Consider the following 17,110-nt stretch of genomic DNA (forward strand, 5'->3'; position numbering starts at 1 on the left):
AAACACGAACTCGCCCAAGAAGTTACAAGGTAGATATACCTGGTAGCGAAGCTTCCATAGAAGCCCATACGTTCAAAACATGGTTGCTTACCAGCGGTTCGTGGGGCTTAGCGCCATCTGTGTGAGGAGGGAACACTTCCGGCGCAAGAAAAAATAATGTGACGTCTTATCCGTCAAAAACAGAAGTGACGTCATTTTGTTCTCATAGGCGCGAAATTTGTTTTCGGAGGCCTGCCATTAGAGCTGTATATTCAAATGCCCCGCCATTCGACTTGATGGGCGTTCCGAGTTTTCAGCGCGAAAAGCGATGCCGGAAAAGATCAGCCGTACGGGTGTCGAAATAGCATCGCTGCACAGAACATACTTTCTTAGAAGGCCGACGAACACTTTGGGCGTAGATTGCGTAGAGCGCTCGTCCTTTCGTCGGACGCCAAGCCCGTCGGCCAGCGCTGTTGCACGAAAACAACTAAAGTAAACAAGTATCTGACGGTAGCAACTCACTACTTTTGATTGCACAGGTTAAGAAACAATAGAACTACCCGCGTCACCTAATTCAGACAAACGTCGACATGCAACACAACACATGTGAGGGGGGCGTATTGTAACAGGTGAACTTTACGAGCGCGCCTTTCTACGCACTCCAAGAGTTGCATGACATTGCAAGTGATGGTGGCGTCAACGCCCACCGCTTTCGATGGGCGCTCTCACGGTGGGCCCTGAAAAAAGGTATATATTGTTTCGGCTGTTTTCATTTTCTCGGTGCCTTAAGATGGTTGACTACCCCGCCTGCACAGCTGCACTAGCTTGTGTAAACATTAGCACCTCGGAAGTTTGCGCTTCGTCTCGTGACGTCGTTCTTTGATTCGCGCTGTTTGATTCGGTACGTCTTGGCTGTTTCGAAAAGCGCAGTCAAGCCAGGCTGAAAGTGGATTTTTTTTAGTCTTTAAGATCCTTGGAATATTCCAATCAAGACACCGTAGTTGTTTCGCAAATCGCTTTCGCGGTGAAGTGAAATTGCCGAACTTTGACCGTTTCAAATTGGAACGCCGCGGGAGCGCCCATTTAAGAGGTGGCGCAAGGAGGGTAGCATCTGTGGAAAAACGGCCCTTTCCCACTGGGACCGCGCCTGTTTCCATTCATGGCCGCTAAGGGGTGCTAGTTGTCGCATGATGGTCCCAGAAGGTCCCCGAACTGATGAATGCGAACGCCACAGTGCTATTATCGGACAATGCAAGAGATTTACACATAATTGCAAGTACGTGTGACAAGGCACCGACAAATCTAGGCCTTAAGTTTAGCACTGAGAAATAGTGATTATGATTTTTACTGAGGAGAGGAGTAATTACTTGGTCACAATTCTACGGCAGTCAAGCGTAGAGATAAACCTCGGCGTATAGATAAACAAAGATTATCTGAAAATCTCCCTGCAGGATAACCTTAAAATAAAGGGGAAGCGGAATGCAGCAATAATGAAACTTAGAGGACTTTGTGGCCACAATAAATATGAGGTGGTGCGTGGAATCATTAAGGGAGTAATGGTGCCAGCGATAACATTCACAAATGACATATTGTGCATTTCGAAATTGCATATTTCGTCGGGGTTGGCAGTTAACCGAAGATCGGTAGCCCGGCTGGTTGAGAGCCCACGGCAACACGTGCTGGGGGACATGGGTTGGGCCTCGTTTGAAGTCAGAAAAGCGCAGTGCAAAATTGGTTTTGAAAAATGACTCAGGAACGTGGATCAAAATAAATGGGCGGCTTAAGTGCAGAAGTATCTATACCTGAAAAGCGTGAACACAGAATGGCGGTTGAGGTCAAGAAAGTTGGCAACCAAGTACAGGGTAATTGAAAGTGTAAATAGATAACCAGAGGTCATCAAAAAGAATTTGAGAGAAACACAGACAGAGAATGGGATGCAAAGAATGGAAACCAAAAGGCCATGGAAATTTACAAGAATGAGAAGAAAGAAATTAGAAGGGGAAATCTGTACGATAACGCGAAGAGAAGTGCCTTGCTATTTGAGGTTCGAGCTGGTTGTCTAAGAACAAAAACATACCGGAGCAAATATTCGCAACAAGATGGGGATGTGTATGCTGCAGTGAAAATCTGGAGATCACTCAGCACATCCTAATGGAACGCGAAGGGATTCACCTAATGCACACCTTCTAGAAGGGCTTGGATTTAAAGTGGACAGAAGCATATCAACCGGTTAGCAGTCGAGATAAGCAAGAGAGAGTATTGGTGGGAAAAAAATCAGGCAAGACATTGATACGAGCGGATGCGTTACAGGCATAGGCCGCTGTACAACGTAGATAGAGAAGCTTTGAGAAAGAGGAAAAACATGGAAGGGATGCATACAAAAGCGCTGGAACGAAAAGCATGCATAGCACACCTGAGTAACTGAAATATATTCGTTGATGGTATTCATTAGAACCCCGTTTGAAAGAGGATGCCAATAAATAATCGTCATGATCATTATGTCGCACCCACTTACGAATGCTAATAAAAATCATCATCACCCTATTCATGACCCCTAATGCCGCATAATTTGATGAAGATAGCCCCGCGGGGGTAATATCCCCGCTGTATTTTCTGCCCCAGAAAAGCTATCTAAGCTGCGTATGTTCTCTAACAAAGACTAGACTAGATAGTTGTTTCGAGAATCAGCATCAAATAGTTTTTTTCTTCGACAAGGGACTGCCTCAGTCCAGAGAGCCGTTGGCGATGCCGGTTGACGCTGAACTTGCAGGTCTGAGGCAGCGGGCGAAGCCTTCACGGTGCTCCTCTGTGGCGTCTGCTTGGTTGTTGGCATTAGGGCACAATCCACCACCACGTGGCGGAGTCCGCGGCCGCGCCGCGCTAGAAGTAAGGGATGGGGTGGCACCTGTGCATGCCATGCACATGAGTGTTGGTCTCTAGGCGCCACACGGCAGCCGCCTCTGAGGAGTGGATATTGTCTTCTTTGCAGTTGGTAATGCTGCAGGATATCCGAATATTTCCTGGGGCCGCATCACCTTGCGTTTGTTCGGTCTATTGTGAATGTTCTGTACCGAGTGCCGTTATCCAGTGGAAACGTTCATATCGGTCCTCCGGACAAAGTTTCAACTCTAGATTGTCTGAGCGGAAGTACATTGTAGAAACGGCTTATCACTGTGCGCAGTGCGGAAGCGTTCTGGTGTTCTAAAAATGGCGCGCTGTTAAAACAGCAATTGAAGAAAAATCAACATAAGTTATAGAAGCAGGTTATAATGACACAATTGGCGTGTCACTCTCGACTGTAGCCCATTTCGTCTTCGTCTATGGAGATTCGCAGGAGTTTACGGCCAAGTGCCAGCGAGCTTAGCGTATGATCTTGCTTCTTCAGAAAGGGCGACTAGTCTAGCGCTCGACCTTTTCTGTCGTCCTTTTGTCTCTGCACCTCTTTTCAAGCTCCCCCCCCCCCCTTTTTTTTTGAGAAGAAAAATGTGCTATTGCGCAAGGCGTAAGCTCTTTTTGTTTTTGTCGTGTCGACTATAAATGTGCGATTTAGCGAAATAAACGTGCGCTGGAAGTCAGCGATGCATATGTCTCTCTAAGGTTCTTCCCTAGTTTTACGCGTCCCTTCTTTGCGTAGCATTTCGTTGCCAGTATAGGTTGTCTTTTTGTGGTAGCTTGAATGCCTCCCGGAGTTTTAGAGGAAGGTGTCGTTAATCGCTTTATTCCTTCGTCTTGTGCGAAACGGCTCGATCCCGCAGTCCACGCCGGCAGTCTCGGCCGGCTGCGCCCAATGGCGCCCAGCCGCAGCTCGCGCGTCCCTCGTCTTCTTCGTCCACAGTTGGCTCTGATGCCACTAATCACGTCAGCGTTCCCACAGCCTATTCACATGTATAATTAAATCATTTCCATAGTCTGTTTATTTCTTTTTTTGTGTTTTTTAGCCAGACATTACACCCCTTATTCAATGTAATTTATTTGATCTTTAAAGTACAACATATAAATGCTATAAATGGGCTCTCTTTCGTACTTCTATTCCTGAGGCATTGCGCAGCATCATCAGCTGATATATAACCACTGATTGCAGAATTTAGGTAATGCTGCAGTGTTCTGAGAGGTCTGTAGAAACCTCAGGGAGCGTAGTTAAGAAAAGCGGCAGAAGTAGCTATTGCGTTCTGATGCTGAAGGTTCGATTTCAGGCGGGCGCATTTTGATGGGGTCGGAATGCAAACACACTCGTGTATATAGGTGCACGTAGAAGAAACGCCATGGACAACGATTATTCCACAGAAATTCACTACGGCGTCTCATGGCACGAGATGTTACACCCCACAAATCAATCTCCGACGGCTATGCCAGCCTGCTCTACTAAGATTGATTGCAATCCTCGTACGCCATTGTGGACTCGGGGATCTTACGCACGCTCTTACGCACGCCATGCTCTGCTCAGTGTCTACAAGGTATCTCTATAGGTTCGGCTTGATATGTTTTTTTTTTCGTCTGCCTAGTAGCAATAATTTAAAAATGGGCCGCACGTGCACACCAAATTTTGCTTACCAGGAGAAAGAACAAGCTCCACATCGATGGGTGGAGACACTTTGAATGAAGGGGCCCAGTCATTCATTACCTGGTGTCACCCTGGACCACGACCCGTGCGAGATACGCGCTGGAGCTCTTTAACAGATATCAAAAGCAGCGGCTGACGCTGGAAAGCCGTGAACCGTACAAGCGAGCCGGGGGAGAGCTGGCACGGGCGACTTCCGGCGTGGCCGCGGGGCGAGTTCCCGTTGCACTGCGGGGCGCAAATAGCCGCCGGAAAGAGGGCTGGTCAAGGACGCAAGCGCGTTTGTTGTGGTCCGCTCGCGTGACATGGCAACGCCTTTGCGGCGCGCTGCTAACGGCGAACTTGAGCAGCAGCGCTGGTCTGGGACGAGGAAGCTGCTTACGCGCCGTAAGAAAAACATGCTGCCGATCGACGGCCCCGTCTCGATGCCCTGGAATGAGCGGCAACATGGCGGTAACAAAACAAACGTCAACGAAGTGACAATAGCTGCGCAACCTGATTATCATGATTTCGCACTCAACAACCGCGCCTGTGCCTTGTGCCCTCGTTTCTTGTGTGTGCGCTGCAGTTTCAAGATGAATAGCTACCGACTCATCATCATCATCATCTTCATCAGTCTATATTTTATGCCCACTGCAGGACGAAGGTCTCTCCCTGCGATCTCCAATTACCCCTGTCATGCGCTAGCGTATTCCAACTTGCGCCTGCAAATTTCCTAACTTCATCAACTCCGACAATTAGCTACCAACTCGCCCAACTTTTAATGGTATGGTATGGAGAACTTTATTGAGTCCTGAAGGTCAACCCTGGGTTGACGCGGGCCGCTCCCACGTTGGGACTGTCAGGCCGAGCCCTTCAGCCACATCGTGAATCACTCTCTGACCCAACTTGTAATGCTATTTATAATTACACTATTGGTACAAAGCATAACCACAATATCATGATACCCAATGTGAGCATCAATGCCACATCGCAAACGCCGCATAACATCTCCGTTACAGCTCACCAATACCACAACCACATCTGCAATTTTTAACGCGATAGCGTTAAAGGCCCCGTGTCGCAGAAAATCCGGCGTCGGCAACCGGCGTCAGCGTGCGATGTCTGCGGGTGGCGGAGAAAATCATGCCCAACCACGCAGGTCCTCCCAATATATTTAGGTATATGCCACGCCTTTTTATATGACATGCGCTATATGCGAGTTATACTGCCACACCGTTCTATCATTAATGTTGTTATACCTTATCTTGCATTCTTGGCAAAACTATTCCTCGGAATTTTGAGAACGACAATGCACCAGCAAATGTCATGAAACAAAACACGCACAGCGCATGCCTTTTATGTTAAATCTTCTCAGACTCAAATATTAAAAGTACGAAACAAAAACGGAAACCTGAAAATTATGCAATTTTTTGGCGCGGCTGTGCAAAACTCTCAGCCCTTCCACTGGGGTGGGGATGGAAGACCAGCGAAGCTGTACTATGGTGGGAATTATGTATTTCCAATTATGACTATTAAGATATGATGGTGTAATTGGTTATTTTAACTATTCAAGAATGAGAAATAAATATGATCTGGTGGTTTTCATTTATTTAGTGACCCCAGGGACCATGGCCTTATGGTCGCTACGGTACACCGCCATAGGGTGTACCGCAAAGGTTAGCACGTTCTTCATAAACACGACACGCGAACGCGGCAAAAAGCTGACACCGTCGACAACAGTTGTGCGCGTTGTTTGTGTGACCGCACACAACCGCTGTCCAAACGCTGGCTACGTGACGAACGGCTAAACGCCGTTGTCGACACTCTTTGGGGAGAGGCTGGCGAGAGCCCAGAGAGTGTCGGCAGCAGAGGCCGGCAGGGCTACAGAGCCTACATGCAACGCTGTTTTAAAATTAGCAGTGGCTTAGCTCGGCTATGCCAGGATATACGTAGCGCAAGCTAAGTCGGCCACATTGTTCAGAACCGGTAGACCTGGTGGCGTGGGCGGATAGCGATACTCATTGGTAACGCTAAAGAGTGGAATCTTCTGCTTAACGAGAAAGTTCTTGCACGTTGGGGAGACGCCAGGTGGCGCAGAGCAGTGACGACTGGATCGCATTGCGCTCCGCTTCTTGAAACGATTTCATGCGGAAATTTCACCGAAGCCCACCTAAGAAGTACATATTATTTTCGTGATGTTGAGAGGATTGGAAGGACACCAATACCTGGGACCTGGACCCGCTTCTCGAGGACCTATCAACATAAGAAGAAACGAGTTGCACAAACGGAGCCAACCCTAACAACGCCTTCAGTCGGCGGCGCAGCGCGGGGACGCTCGCATGTGCGAGGTGCGGCGACGAGTGTGTGTGCGTGGACTTTCTAACAACCATAAAACGGACTTTTTCGGACATTCTCTCGCCAAGTAAGAAGCCAAAGGTGAGCGACATTTACCTCCCATTTGGATTTTTGTGCGCGAAAACCCACGTATTTGGCAAGAAACGAGTCAGCCTAACAGTAGACCTAGCACGGCGGAAAGCGGCGCTGGACAGCATGCCTGAAGAGGCCTAACAATTTTTCGCCCATATGGATGTCGACGAGGAGCTTCCCGGCCCCTCTCGGGCGTCAGGAGGACAAAGCAAACCAAGCGAGTAGCGTCTCGCAACGAGTGGAATTAAATGAGGAAACGCGGGCGTTGAACGACGCGGGTCTCGACAACGAGAAGAACGCCGACGCGGGTCTCCTTCGTGCGTGGACGGAAGACGGCTGGCAGACCGTTCTTTCACGCCGACAAAAAAAGAAAAATCGGAAAAGAACCCGAGAAGGAAACCGAAAAGAAAAATGGAAAATCACCGGGCAACTCGCCCGCCACCACAGGAGGAGAGAGTCAAACCAAGCGGGATTTCCGACGTAGAAAACGCCGCGGCCCGCCGCCCCTCCCAAGGAGGATATAAAGGTTATTTTGAGACCACACAAAGGCCTCATAGTCAAGAATCTGCTCGGATCAGAGCTCTCTGTGGCAGTGATAGAGGCCTGCCGAAACAATTTCGGAGGGGACAGCTTTTTACTGCGGGTCCATCCCGGATCGAACATCGTAACATTATCTACGCCACACGAACAAGTGGCGGGCAGGCTGAGAGAGATCAGTCAGTTGAAAATCAGAGGACAGATTCACCCCTTTAACGCGTACGTGGCAGACCCTGAGGACGTCTTGCGAGGTATCGTTCACGGACTTCCACCCGGAAACACCCAGGCCGAACTTATGGCCAACCTACGAATACGGACTCAAGGGGTGAACATAGAGAGAGCCAGGATGCTGGGCTCTTCGAAGTCAGCAATAATAACTATTACGGGCAACGTACTACCGAGGTGCGTCTACTTCATGGGTGCAGAGGCGATCCGTTACCCATATAAGCCCACCATACAAGTTTGCAAGATCTGTCGGTCAACAGGACATCGAACCGACGTGTGCCAGACTCCGAACGCCAACGTGTGCTCCAAATGTGGGGCATCTAATCCGAGCCAAGGACACGAATGTATCCCGAACTGCGCCATATGCGGTGAGGAGCACGCGACGGGAGACACATCGTGCAGAAAGAAACTGAAAAACGTGCCTCCCCGAATATCGCGAGTGGAGCAGCCCCGAAGAAAAACAGAATGGACCAACAAGGAGAGCGAATTCCCTCAGCTCGAGCAACAACGGCAAAAACCTCATCGCTGGTTTAGCTCGGAGCGACAGGAAGCGGCGCAACAGAGCCGGCAGGGATCCAGATCGCCGTCAAGATCGAGATCAAGATCACGGAGTCAGCAACAACCAACTACAACCAATAGACCTGAGGAGACCCTCGGGAAATGCAACATGAAGAAAATATCTAGTAGCAGCGGAGAGAAGAGCTCCCCCCAGGCTGGGAAAGCAGAGGACGAAGCCGCAGCCGCCAGCCGGACAACCAACCAGGTGAGCTGGGTGAGAGTAGTGTCTCCCAGTGCTCCAATAACTGATAACCACCAGTATAGGAAAATCATAGAAGAGAATAAAAGATTAACACAACAAATGAAGCAGCTTAGAAATCAAATGACCGCGGAACGCAAAGAGTATCAATTGGCAATCTCATCAATGGAGAAAAAATTCGAAAATGCCATTAAAACACTGCAAACCTCAGCGTCGGTAGGCAACCCTAACGAGGGTAAGAAAGAGGTGCAAAAGCGTCCTACTCACGAGGAAAAAACAGAAACGAGCGAAGGGATGGGCGAAGACATATTCGGTACCCCGTCGCAAAGCAGCGAACTAATACAGCAAGTGCAGACCCAGGTTCAGGAAAACAGGGAAGGTATAGCAAATTTCAATAAACTTTTAGGCGATTTCATGACGGAAATTAAAGCTTTCGTCGGAGAAGAACTGAGAATTCAGAGGCAGTACGTTAACGAAGCCGTGGGAGGATTGCAGAGGGCAATAAATAAACGCCCCCTCTCCACCCAAGTTAGTGACAAACCATCAAAAGCGGGCCGCGACGACGCGGATACGCCCATGCAGCATGGCCAAAAAGAATACGAAAAGTGCAGAACAATTAGAGATTTGGCAGTGGAACTGTCGCACTTTTCACAAGCGCGCAGCAGCACTCCAAAATTACATAATCTCGGCTCCGATTCAGCCAGACGTAATATGCCTGCAGGAAGTTGGCCCAAAGATGGTCAAACTACAAGGATATTACTGTCTCCAAGATCTCAATTATCCCCGCGTAGCCACACTCGTTAGCAAGAGTATTGCAGCAAAGATGGAACATATAGATAGCCTAGAGATAAATCATCAAATAATTAGCCTCCTTCCTCTGAAGAGAGGCAGGGCGAGGACTGTGATAGTAAATCTACTACAGTCCTCCTAAAGATAGAAATGAGGACTTTGCAGAGCTCCTTACGGAGGCAGTCAGAATTGCAGGGGCCAGAGACAGACTCGTGGTGTTGGGTGACTTTAACGCACCCAACACCACTTGGGGCTATCCGAGGGATTCTCCCAAGGGAACGCGTCTCGAACACGCCGTATCCAAACTAGGGTTGAGCCTAATTACGCTCCCCACCACGCCTACGAGGATGGGTAACAGCGTAAGTAGAGACACGTTTCCAGACCTCACCTTCACACGTAATATTAAGGACACCAACTGGACAAATCTCGAAGAGAACCTAGGCAGTGATCACCACATAATCGGCATTTCCCTCTCGACCCCAAACTACGCAGGGTCATAGGGGACGTGGTCATCACTGACTGGGAAAGGTTCCGACGACACAGTCCCCCTCCCGATTCCGTACCGGAATCGATGGGGGACTGGTCAGAATACATAAGATCGTCACACAAACAAACATCTAAACGCATAGCAAGAACAGCGGAGACGCCTGCAGTAGACAGGCACCTGCTCCACCTGTGGGAGAGCAGGCGCAGTCTGCTGAAGAGGTGGAAAAACCAAAGACTAAATAGGAACCTACTCCGCAGAATCGCTGCTCTAGCGGAGGAGGCGAATCAGTACGCTAGCAAACTTGCGACCGAGGGATGGATCCAGTTCTGCAGCTCGCTACAGGACACACTGAGCACTGCAAAAACTTGGGTCATCCTGAGGAACATGCTCGACCCAGAAAATTCAAAATCGGTGACGAGCAAAACATTACGGAGAATCACGAACGATTTTTCGGGTACGGATGAGGAATTAATACAATTCCTTAAAAACAGATACATCGGAGAAGATACCAATACTACCAGAAGTCCAATTAACTACACGGGTGTTAAAAATGAGAGACTCGACGCCCCCAATAACCAAGGAAGAGGTCTTTGCGGCAACTCAGGCGGCCAAAAAAAATACTACCCCTGGTGCAGACCAAATTACAAACGCAATGATTAGGAACCTCAGTGATAAAGTCATAGAGGCATTGACAAACCATTTTAATGAACACTATTGGCTCAAAGGGATGATCCCCGATGAATGGAAAGAAGCCAAAATTATAATGATACCGAAACCCGGGAAGAAGCCATCCCTGCATGCACTGAGGCCCATATCTCTGACGTCGTGCATGGGAAAGCTTTTTGAACGGGTTATTCACACTCGGCTTCAAAATTTCATAGAAGACAAGGGCCTATTCCCAGCCACTATGCTGGGTTTCCGCAGTGGCCCTCTCCACTCAGGACGCATTCCTCCTATTACAAGAGGAAGTCCTGAACTCCGTACCCAAAGGAGGAGAACACTTAATACTAGCACTTGATTTAAAAGGAGCGTTCGACAATATCTCACATAGGGCCATCCTATCCGAATTAAACAACATCGGATGTGGTGAATACACCTTCAATTACATAAAGGCTTTCCTAACAGGGAGGAGAGCTACAATTAGTGTAGCACAAGTCACGTCGGAACGTTTTCAGATGCCGAACAAAGGTACCCCTCAAGGAGCCATCATCTCTCCTCTGCTCTTTAATATCGCAATGAGAGGACTCGCACGGGCCCTGGATGATGTACCACAGTTGAGATACACCTTATATGCGGACGATATCACTTTGGGGCAACGCGCGGATGCCTGGCTAGCAAGGAGCAGACACTCCAAGAGGCTGCAACAGCAGTTGAAAATTTCGCCAGGGCCAGCGGACTCAGTTGTGCCCCAGATAAATCCGAAATTATCAGGGTACGTGAAAAAAGATACAAAAGTAGTGGAGACATAGACGTACAAATTGAAGGAGTCAAATAAAAGAGGTAACCGTTGCACGAATTCTGGGTTACTGGGTTCAGAGTAACGGAAGAGCAAACCACACAATAAACATGTTAAATTCAGCGTCAAAACAAGTCGCCAGAATGATACAAAGAATAACATATCACAAAAAAGGAATGAAGGAGGTGGATACAATTAGATTAGTACAAGCCCTTGTAATGAGTAAGATAACGTATAGTCTACCTTTCCACACACTAAACAAAAGTGAAGAAGCGAACATCGAGTCTATAATTAGGAGCGCCTACAAAGTGGCCCTAGGGCTACCGGTAGGCACACCAACCCAAAAATTGTTAGACCTCGGAGTACATAATGCCTACTCCGAGCTAAAAACAGCGGTACTGAACGCACAGAGAAGTCGTCTAAGCCAGACGAGGGCGGGGAGAGAGATTCTCGCTAGGGTGGGCTTCCCACCGTACCCCCAGAACCTGGACGAGGTACTGGTGGAAATCCCGGATCCCGTCCGATGCAAGATCTCGGTCGCTCCCCTGCCCAAGAACATGGACCCAAACCAAAACAAAAAGCGGAGAGAGGAGAGAGTAAGATGGCTCCGTAAACACCTAAAAAACAAAACAAATGTTTTGTATGTGGACGCTTCGAGGTACAACTGTAAACGGGCCGTTGCAACAGTAATTGGCAGCGAAAAGAGAATGATGACGAGTGCCTCCCTGTACACGTCCTCGATCGCAAAGGCGGAATGCTTTGCCATTGCCCTGGCGATCAAAGAGCAAGAACAAAGGGAGGAACCACACACGACTATTATCTCCGACTCGCAGGATGCGTGCCGTTTCTTTTTGAACGGCCGCCTCCCCATGAAAGTTAAAGATTTCCTTGGCGGGAGATTGACAAACAGATACAGGTTGATCTGGTGTCGGGGACACACAGGCCTGGAGGGAAACGAGAGTGCGGACGCTTTTGCTCGAGGGCTCACGAACCGAGCAGAGCCTCGACCGCACTGTCAATTCCCCCAAACATTCCAGGAGGAGTCAACCGAGGAGGACAATGACCCATCCCGAATGACCCCTCGCGAAGTTCTTGCTTACCAGCGTGGCACGCGACGAACATACAGCACCCCCCACAAATCATTAGAAGGGGAGGACGCCATAGACCTCCGCAGGATTCAAACGGGGGTCTTTCGAAACCTACAAATATTAAACAAAATGTTTCCAACGCTGTATGGGCACGCCTGTCCGTGGTGTGGTGGCTCGCCATCGCTATACCACATTTCGTGGGGTTGCCAAAATAGACCACCAAATTTAAATACATTTTTAGGTAAATTTGAACTATTGAACACTTTGGAGCAATGGGAGGCACAACTCGCCAGCTCTGACCCCGAGGTGCAGCTAGCACTTCTGGGCCACGTAAGGCAGGCGGCAGAGGCCAGTGGAGCCCTGGACTTGGGGCCCCACCCATCGAGCTCATAACCTTTCACCCCAACCCCTTTTCAATAAAGTTATTCCTCCTCCTCCTCTTGCACGTTGTACAAACACGCGCCGCGCTTTCACCCCACTCAGGCGACGCCGCTAAACTCAACGTTTCACGCATGGCATTACTTACCGGCGTCAAGTCTTTCATGTGCCACAGTCTTTCACACACGTCGCACACATATCCAAACGGATTGTTTACGAAGTCTGTCTCGAAGGTCCGAGTCGCACTGCCGCGTTCGCTAAGTTTCAGCCGTATAGTCAGTGAATCGGCGAGCCTTGACGTCATCGACGGCGTCTTGTTGTTGCTGCTGCTGAGATATTCGGGCACGTCGCTCAGCCTCCTGGCGACGCCGCTTTGCTAGACGTTCCTCCCTTTGCTCCAGTGCCTCCGCAGCACGTTTAGCCTTCTTGTGTTCGTTCTTCCTACGCTCAACCACTAATTGCCAGGCAACTACTTTGGGATCCGATGAGTTAAGCTTCTCCGCTCTTCTGCGCCGCTGGGCAGCAATTTCGCTCCCCTTCTCCATGGCTATACAACACTGGCAAACGCCCAGCGCAAACGCCCGGCGCGCCAGCTGTGCGCCGTGTGACGTCACTGCTCCTCGCGCATGCGCAGCACGGCTCTCCAGGAGCCACGCGAAACTGCTCAACCTCGGCCAGTGTAGCTCACGCTACAATATCTCCGGGATCGCCCCACGCAAGAAGCCGCGTTTCTACTAGAAAGCTTGCCTTCGTGCATAGCGTTCGCCGCCAGTGTTTCCCGTTAACCATTACGGTTACTTAAGCTGCAGTTGTCGGGAAGCGTGAGAAGCAGTCAGGGATCTTTGAATGCTATCACATTCCACTCTTAAAAGCGAAGCTTAAGCGTCCTCCAAATTTTTGTTGATACAAGGCGGTGGAGCAGTTTGCGCCACGCTGCAATGTTGGAACGGCTAACTTGTCCATATTCAAGCGATTGTCGCAATGTTTGTCGCAGCATACCTCAGGAACAGTGTTTACTGTGAGGCGAGTAAATTAATAAAAATAAAAGCCTCAGCCAGCACCATATTAATATAGCAGGCAATATCTCAGGAACAGCCAGACACGTTAACTTGGCGTTTAATTTATGCAGCTTTGGCGGTATTTTATGCCATATTGAGCTCATCATGCTATGTGTCCGCCGCCTTCTTACAAGGCTTGCGTCTCGTGCTTCCACGCCGCCCATGAACACGAGGTTCAACTAGTACCTCTCATTTTGCAGAAGCAGACATGGCTTCTTTTACCGTCAGGGGCCGCACTCGTTGGCCAGCCACCTCTCAGCTAAGCGTGGGCGTTTGAAATCACGACATGACACATGAATGGGTGGAGCGGGGGTTGGCATAAAGAATTGCCCTCTTATGCTATGCTGTCTTTTCTGCTGCACAACCACTAGAGTGATCAGAAACGAGTGCGGGAATTTTGTGCGTTTATGGTGCGGTAAAATTCGACGGCGGATTTGCAGGCGCAAATTGGGAATCAGCTAGCGCAAGACAGGGTTAATTGCAGATCGCAGGGAGAGGCCTTCGTCCTGCAGTAGACATAAATATAGGCTGTTGATGATGATGACGAACATTGACGTAGAGTAGGCTAGTCAAAGACATGTTCCAGCGCGCAAGAAAGATGAAAAGAGGTGCAGAGACAAAAGGACGACGAAAAGGTCGAGCGCTAGACTAGTCGCCCTTTCTGAAGAAGCAAGATCATACGCTAAGCTCGCTGGCACTTGGCCGTAAACTCCAGCGAATCTCCATATACGAAGACGAAATGGGCTACAGTCGAGAGTAAACTAACGTGTGCTGCCGTCGAAATGCACAAGCACGTCTGCGACTCCAATCGATATAAGGTTGAGCGCTCCTGTTGTATTTTCGCTCGTCAAGCGTATTGATATAGTGGAACACTTTACTACAGTCGAACACGACACTTTACTCGCGAGTTCTTAGCTGTACAGTTAGGTAGGCTGCAAAGCGCGGCGTACACCAATAAAAGCAGCGTGACCGAGCTCTCCAGGCGCATTGTGTTCTAGTATCACCGCAAAAATCAGCTACAATAAACCGGGTCATAATGCTACATGCCACTCTCAACTATTCAATAGAAAAGGTCAACCCGCCGCGGTGGCTTAGTCAGCTAAGGCGCTGCTGAGATCGCGGGATCGAATCCCGGCCGCATTTCGATGGAGGCGAAATGCAAAAACGCCCGTGAGCTTGCGTTGTAGTGCACGTTAAGGAACCCCAGGTGGTCAAAAATAACCCTTCACTACGGCGTGCCTCCTAATCAGAACTGGTTTTAGCACGTAAAACCCGAGAAAGAAGAAATAGAAAAGGTGAGCTAAATAAGTACTGAGAATGATCATCATATTTGTTATCTACTCTAATATACGTAGTTTCTTTTTTTGTGTGTGAAAAACACGAAAGGTCCGATGATACACCGCTACAGGCGAATTTGAGCCACCTCCGAAACTTTCCATGCGCCGACTCCTACAAATATGGATGGCCCCTTAAACCCCTTCAATAAACGGGCAGGCAAGGCAGGCATCGGCCTGTATATGCGTGGCCAAAGGTCGTTCATATGCAGTGAAGGACTCCGTTGATACACGGCTGCTGGGAGTGGTTAGCTGTGCGCCCATTTGTTCACGGCGACCGCATCTCTAAGCCAAAATTGGGTTTTCTTTATGGTTCCCGCCTTTCTGTAATGCAGACGACATTGCGCCATCGAGAATCCACTCCTCACACTTGCTTCAGTCGTCGCCATAGTGTGAAGAAGTCTGCCCAACACCGCATCGCTCGGGATGCAAGCAATTTGATATGTTATCCGAATTCGGCTTATGGAAGGCGCGCATGCTGGAGCGAAACGCTGAACCCATCGTTTTGTCGGAATTTAGGATGTTCAAATGATTGGTCATTTGAGGACATGTATCACTTAACAGAGTTCCAGCCGGACTGATAAGTTGCCTGTCATTGCCGCGTTTCAAAGTTGTAGTCTATGAGATGTGCTGGGTAGGGCTTGTACGTTTCCCGCACATACATCATGCAATAAATACCATGTGAGAAAACAAAGAGTTGTGGCCTAATGGATCGGGCAGCTGCGCTGTGGGGGCTCGAATCCCACCGCTGGGACCGTAGGCGGCCGGTATAACTAAGCGCCGTCTAATTTTATTGTGAGCGGCAATGACTGACTGTGGCGGCTGGCACGCGGAACAGCATACCGTCTTTAGGCCGGGTATTATTTAGTTTCATTTATAACGTACTGCAGGCCCCAGTAAGGGCCCAAGCAGGGGGAGGGGCATAGATGGCGTACAAAATGACAAAAATACCATAAATTCTAAAGCAAACGTACAATAAGACTGAACAAATAATACAATTCAACAAGTAGATGCAAAACACAGCAAGAAATTAGTAAATAAGATTTAAGCGAACAAGCAACACTGCATATCGCCAAAAATATTAAAGGGCTCTTTATTAGAGAGTTCTTTTTATAGTTCGTGCCTGGCCGATCCTCATCTTCTTAGCCGTGGCCGGTTGCATGCGATTGTGACGCCGCTACGAAGTGAATGCGACTCTAATCAGCGAGAGCCAGACCGACCGACCAAGGTTGGAATGGTAAACGAAGAACGCTTCGCTTTAAGAAATTCAGGCGCCGAATAGCTGGTTTGGCCCCACGCTGGGTTCAAGGCTGTTCGAGAGAGTGGAGGGTGCGTCGGAGGTCGCGGCGATTCTTCGTGTGTATCGCGGAGAGCAATGGTCATGACTCCTCGCTAGGCGTCGATGCAAACCGACTTGACAAAATCAGGCTCTCGGCTGAATGCACGGATAGCAACAGAACGTCGCTCATTTGCAAATTCACAAGTGACTGAAATGATGTAGCTTTTTTTCCTGTCCTCGGTAAAGCACTAAGTGAAAGACGGGGGCACCAGGCGGACTGCACACTCTATTCCTTTACTGAACCAGTCGGGTATATTACAGAAAACCCATAAAAACAGAAATATGTCTCAGTTTTTGATGGGTGTTCAAAATTTGAATAGGTAAAATATAATTTCTTTCATTTTGCATGCCACAACCACGATCTAATTATGAGGGACGCCGTAGTGGGGCAATCGGAATTAATTTTGGGCACTCGGGGGTTCTTTAACCTGCATCTCTGTCGAAGTACACGAGCATTTTTGCATTTTGCCCCCATAGAATAAATACATCCACCACCGCCAGGAACGAACTTGCGATGTTGAAATAGCGATACTTCGGTATCGAATCGAACACAAGCATTCGTGAAAAACGGCCTGTCGATATCAAATTGAGCACGAAATACTCGTATTTTATCATCTGCAAACAAAGCAAATTGCGAAAACAAAACAGCGCACAAGCAAACGGAGACCAAAAAAAGGCTACACCACGGCGCTGGACTTGCAACTTTACTGGGAAGC

At 48.9% G+C, this 17,110-nt stretch overlaps 1 protein-coding gene across 1 annotated transcript in view; it reads right to left on the reverse strand.

Moving 5' to 3' along the window:
• The window catches only part of LOC119441292 (dual oxidase maturation factor 2), a 509,715-nt gene that overhangs the window by 443,938 nt on the left and 48,667 nt on the right, over positions 1 to 17,110 (reverse strand). The gene's annotated exons all lie outside the window — the stretch shown is intronic.

This window comes from Dermacentor silvarum, chromosome 2, assembly GCF_013339745.2.
Source record: "Dermacentor silvarum isolate Dsil-2018 chromosome 2, BIME_Dsil_1.4, whole genome shotgun sequence".
Lineage (NCBI taxonomy): Eukaryota > Metazoa > Arthropoda > Arachnida > Ixodida > Ixodidae > Dermacentor > Dermacentor silvarum.